This window comes from Pollicipes pollicipes, unplaced genomic scaffold (assembly GCF_011947565.3).
Source record: "Pollicipes pollicipes isolate AB1234 unplaced genomic scaffold, Ppol_2.1 Scaffold_3087;HRSCAF=3621_pilon_pilon_pilon, whole genome shotgun sequence".
NCBI classification, from domain to species: Eukaryota; Metazoa; Arthropoda; class Thecostraca; order Pollicipedomorpha; family Pollicipedidae; genus Pollicipes; species Pollicipes pollicipes.
Genome location: NW_023596225.1, coordinates 1,345,172 through 1,350,696, shown reverse-complemented (window position 1 = coordinate 1,350,696; position 5,525 = coordinate 1,345,172).

Sequence of the window (5,525 nt, the reverse complement as noted above, 5' to 3'; positions counted from 1 at the left end):
AACCGAAAAAGCTGTGCACCCCATCTCCTTGCTGTGAGAGGAGAAAGTCAGCCGTATCTGCCCCTAAATACTCTCAGCCATCAACCAGGGCGACCAGGGTGCCTCCTCTGATCTGTTCCCGCCATTTGACAAGTCCGAGAATGGGAAGCCAACACTGACGAGCGAGCTATACAAGCATGTTACATTGAGAGCCGCTCCCTGCCGGTGTCCACCAGGTGTGCGGCGTGGGCGGATCTCGGGATCTCGGACCTCGGAAGATCATGGATCTTGGGATCTTGGATCTCGGTTGATCGTGGATCTCGGTTGGGTCATGCACACGCTGTGACCATAGCGGAAATTCTGTATACAAAGGCAGTTTCAAATGAGAACGTTAGGTCTTTGGTATCTGCCCCATGTACGAGGACCAGCAGAACCTTGATGTTATCTGAACGAACATCCTTACTCTGCGCAAGTCCCTGTTGGTTAACGCGTTCGCCTTCTTTCAGATATCACGCTGCCAAAATGTGGTGCTGGATGTATTGTCTCCTGAGCTGCATCGCTTCCATATTGGGGTGGCTTTTTTAATCAACCGTCGTGGCCAATGTAGCTTTTGGACCTGCTCGTATCCAAGCATTCAGGGATATGATCTTTGCCATGATGATGAACTCCTCGATAAAGGACGCTCAGAAGGTGCTCTTTGAAAGCACCAAGAAGGAGCTCTTCTCCAGCTTGAAAGAAGTGAAATCGGCGGATCCGGAGATGCAAAAGAAGAATGCGTTGAATATTCTAGAGGTAGGACATTTATCTTGATGTTAAGACATAACTCGCTGTGCGTGTGCTCAAACCACGTGCGCAGTGACCCTCGGCTGAACAGTGTCCTCATCTAAGCATCTGTTGTTGAGTGCGTTGGCTACAGCCACCATCCCCGTATGAGCTGCGGCAGCGCGGCGAGACGCTATTAACACCCTCATCCCTCCCCCTCTCCCCTCCGCCCTGTAATACCGCGGCAGGTGGGTGTCGGCACGGGCACCAACCTCGAGTACTACCCGGCCGGCTCGCGGCCTGCTCAGCGTCGACCCGAACGCAGCGTTCGAAGCCTACTTCCGGCGCGAGTGTGAGCAGAAGGCGGCGCACCTGGACCCGGACATCCGGTTTGTGGCGGAGCGCGGCGAGTCGATGCCGTCGGTGGCCGACAGCTCGGTGGACGTAGTCGTCGTCACGGTCGTGCTCTGCAGCGTCGCGCACGTGGACCAGATGCTGCGGGAGATTCTCCGCGTCCTCGTGCCGGTCAGTACGGAGGCCGGGCGTAACGCGTCGGCCCGGCCGGACGGTCATTCTGAGTGTGGGCAGGAGGGGTGCTTGGAGCGACGACGGCTGATCTGTGTTAGTAGTGGTCGAGGTGGTCCATGGGGCTCCCCATTCCCCAAAGCGGCGCGGCGTGGGCCAGTGGTACTGCTCTCTACGCCAGAAAAGACGTGACCGTGAAGTCTCTGCCCTCCTGCTCTCACCTGACCACACCTCTTGTGCATCTTGCAAACGAGGACGCCTCGGAGCAGTCCAACACGCTGACGGCGAATGCATGTTTTTCCATGTAGCTTTCCACGTGTCGTTGGATGCTTTTAAGTACCCTGGCCATTGTTGTGAATAGGAGGGAAGGGGCGTTATTAAGTGTAAACTGCTAATCCTGCACGAAGGGTTGCTTTCAACTTGGGAGGCCTTATGCGGCTTACTCGCCTAGCGCAAGCGAACCATGCTCTGAACAGAGGCACAGCTGATGTTTGCATGCTTGCACATGTCAGATGCGACCGGTGTTTTTAAACAGGTGGTCCTGAGCTGCCACCTGTCAACGCGCCCCATAACCTGAGTTTATGCCTTTTCCGCAGGGTGGCAGGTTCTACTTTCCTTGAGCACATTGGAGACGAGCCGGGAACGTGGCGGCGTCGCTTTCAGAACGCGGTCTCCGACAGTGGTCTGTGGCCCATGTTGTACGGCGGCTGCATGGCCAACTGCGACCTGGAGGCGGTGAGCGGGGGGCAGAGGCGGGAGCACAGCATGGGCACCCAAAGGATAGGCTTCCGGGGACGGGGAGTTGGCAGGCTGTGGTGGAGAGCTCCCGGCTCCCGTCAGGGGTCGGTGAGTAGATGGTGCGGGGGGGGGGAGGAGTGGATGATGAGGCTCGTGAATCGAGACTCCTGGAGGGGCAGGCGGATGATAAGTCTCGAATAGAAACTCCTGGGGGATTGATCATGAGGCTGGGTGAATCGAGACTGCGGGGGGGGGGGGGGGGGAATGAAGAGTGTTGTGAATCGATTATCGGGATACGACGTATACGGGAAACAGTTTATTTTCAAGCTTTCATCTACTGCAAAACAACGCTTGTGGGAGCGAGAATGAAAAAGGTGACATCGAAGTCAGGCGCGCCGCACTATGCTAGCCTGTGTACCGATGGCTGCGGCTCTGGGGGGGGGGGGGGGGGGGGGGGGGGGATAGTTCACGGTCGTTCTGACGCTGCCTCCATGTGCCCGGTGCGTTCATCGCCCGGCTTCCTGTTAACAGGAGCTGCTGGCAGGCGGCTTCAGCACTATGGAGCACCACTCTGTGTTTCTGGTCGAGAACAAGATGAAGCCGCGTTCCAAGCCTCAACCGGGCATCGACCCCCATCAACCCGATCCTGTATGGGGTGGCCACCAAGTAACACGTGTGCTGCCGACCCAGGCCTGGCTGCCGCGCCTGACAGTCCAGAGCGCTGGTGCGAGGGAGTACGCCCGCGCACTGGGTGCAACTAATGGCACTCTATGACTGAGTGGATTTCATGCCCGGGCTTTCTACAGCTGTGATTAGCATTGATGCAGGCTACCTATTGTAATGAGTAGGTTGTAGAGCAATTAAAGTAGTGGTGATGGTGTCTAAGGGGAGCGGTTTATAATATGTTTAAGAGGAATTCATTTAGTTCAGTGTGTAGCTACTGGTGTGGCTACTGGGGCAACGAACGAGCCGTACTTAGGTGCTGAGCCTCTTCCACTCTTAGGGGTGAATAATGAAGTTAGCCTCTTTTTTAGGTAATGAGTTAACCGTCGTATCTGATATTGAACACAGATGACGTGATTTTGTGCATTTACACACCAGGAGGAAACATTCTTATGCCCAAGGTATAGACGCAAGATTTATAGATTTTTCCCCACGACTCAACCACTCACACAAAAATCACACTCCCACATATTTTATGAACTCACACTTCCACATGTTTTTGGGAAACAAAGCGAATAGTCATGAAATTTCAATGAATACGTAAAACAACGTCAAACAACGCCACAGGACGCTCCTGTCTGCGAGCGTTTCAAAAGCCGCTCGCGCCTGAATGCCATCGTGTGTCATGTGCCTACTGCGGCGAGCGCTATGGCTGAAGTACGTGAACTATGTGTGTTTATAATTAATTTCCGCATTGCTTATAGTGGACACTTTTGTGCTTATCATCCAATCAGCCAGTGAATGCCAGTCTGATCTTCGTTTGTCCGCGAATGACAGAAAAACCACGGGCCTAGAGAGATAGGCAGGTGGTTATACGTACACCTAGCCGTTATGCCGAGTGAAACGGTATGGACAGGCCAACTCGCTTCATGTCATAAATTTTATATCGAGCGGGAAACCCGCTGCCTAATCCGATCCATGGCGCGTGTTTGGCAGGACCCAGGTCGGAGGTTCTCTCGTTGTTGTGGCATATTGCCAGGAGTTTACTTACTGCTTTTCATCGTCGTTTCATCCGTTTAGGTGTCTTCATCTTCTCTAAACAGATTTATACTTCACCTCTTGTCCGTCCTTCCCGCTTCCCAGTTTGGTGAAGTACGGAAGGAGGAAGGGACCAGTGACCACCACCCTGAGCCTGCACTGGACACACCGGGGTCGTGCAACCATGTAAAGAGAATGTTTCATTGTGCAAAAATCTGTGTCTTTTGGCAATTCATACAAATTCAGAAAATCTGCGACCCACAGGCAGTCAGCCAATGGAAGCGCCAGTCAATAGCTCACTAGGAATGGAATCATCATCCTGCACAGAGTAATGGCTTACGTCAAACTAATGAATTCTGTAGCGAGGCGGTCAAAACTTGTCCGGCATGCGTGCAACGTCCAACAGGTACGGTCTTTGCTCGTGGGCTCCGTTGTATGATGGGTCGGAAGATTTCGGCGGGACTCAACGGGGAACGTGCGGCACGTCCGACAGCCAACCTCTCCGAGATGGACATCATCGAGACACCACCCTGCCCGATCTGATTCTGGAAACCACGCGATTCCGAGAGGCCTCAGGCGGTTATCTCCGGTACGCAGTCAGGATGTCACAATTCCATGCTTCAACTGCCAATGTTTTGGGCATAGCAAGACCTGTAGACAGAAGGCCAGATGTCTTGAGTGCGGCGGGCATCCTTACGAGAGCTTAACATTCGCAGCGCTTTGAGCGCTTTACTTTCAATTTGGAGCGGTTATGAGGATACTGAGAACGAGCACTTTTATGTTTATGGTTGGTCGTAAAGACAAGAGAAAGCATAGTTCTAGAAAGTATGCTGCCTAACCCAACATGCCTCGCTTGCACACGCCGTACGAAATGTGACTGTTCTATTCCTCGACGCCCTTCCTATGATGCAATCAAGTGGAAGCTACACCGCCGAACTGTCTTTTAAATCGTCCTTAGATTTAGATAAATCTGTAGGCTCCGCCGCGTTAGACGTTGACTGTTGATCTCTGACTAGGATAGCCTGCGACCGGCGGCAGCGGCTGCGCTAGTGGCCACGTAACGTCAGAGGGCAGGACGGAATGCAGCGCATTTCGGCACGTTAAGCTCCCGCTGCAAAGTGCTGCCGTTAGTCCGACATACGACTGGGTCGGGACTCACTAGACCAGCGCTGTTCAGAGTGGGTGGTTATCCCAGATATGTCTCCAGAGGACGAACTCTTTGAGAAGCACATGCTTACTCCAACCACATCACATTGCAGTGCCGCACGCCCCATGGCTGCTTGAGAGACAATCCTCATACCCCAAATATGGGTAGCGGTGTGTGCATTTGCTAGGCCTCCAGTCCTAGAACTGTAAATGTGTTAACGTATTCCTTATTTTCCGTGGAGAGATACACAGCACTGAACCAGGTATCCGGCTGTGACGTGTGGGTAAGGGTGGCACAGGAGTTTTAGAAATATGAAATAAACAGTCGGCACCCGTGTAGAGCCGCCTTCTACGCAGGGTTGTTCAGATAAAACGTATGTTTTACTCAACAGCGACAAGTCCATTTTTCGCATTATGAAGGCCGGTAGCATTTACATGACCATTCAATTGCAAAACATGATGCAAGAACAATGCTAATTATCAGTCGCATCAGACATTCGTCAATTCGAGATTTGCACACGATGCTTTGCGGGCGAGGATGAGTATCCTGTCAGCACGACACACGACAGCGGAGCGACACATCGCTACCATACTGATACCTTTTTGGGCGGCGTTCAGACGGCTTCACGGGATCTGTGGGCAGGGGGTGGCTCCAGCAAGACGGCACGGGCTTC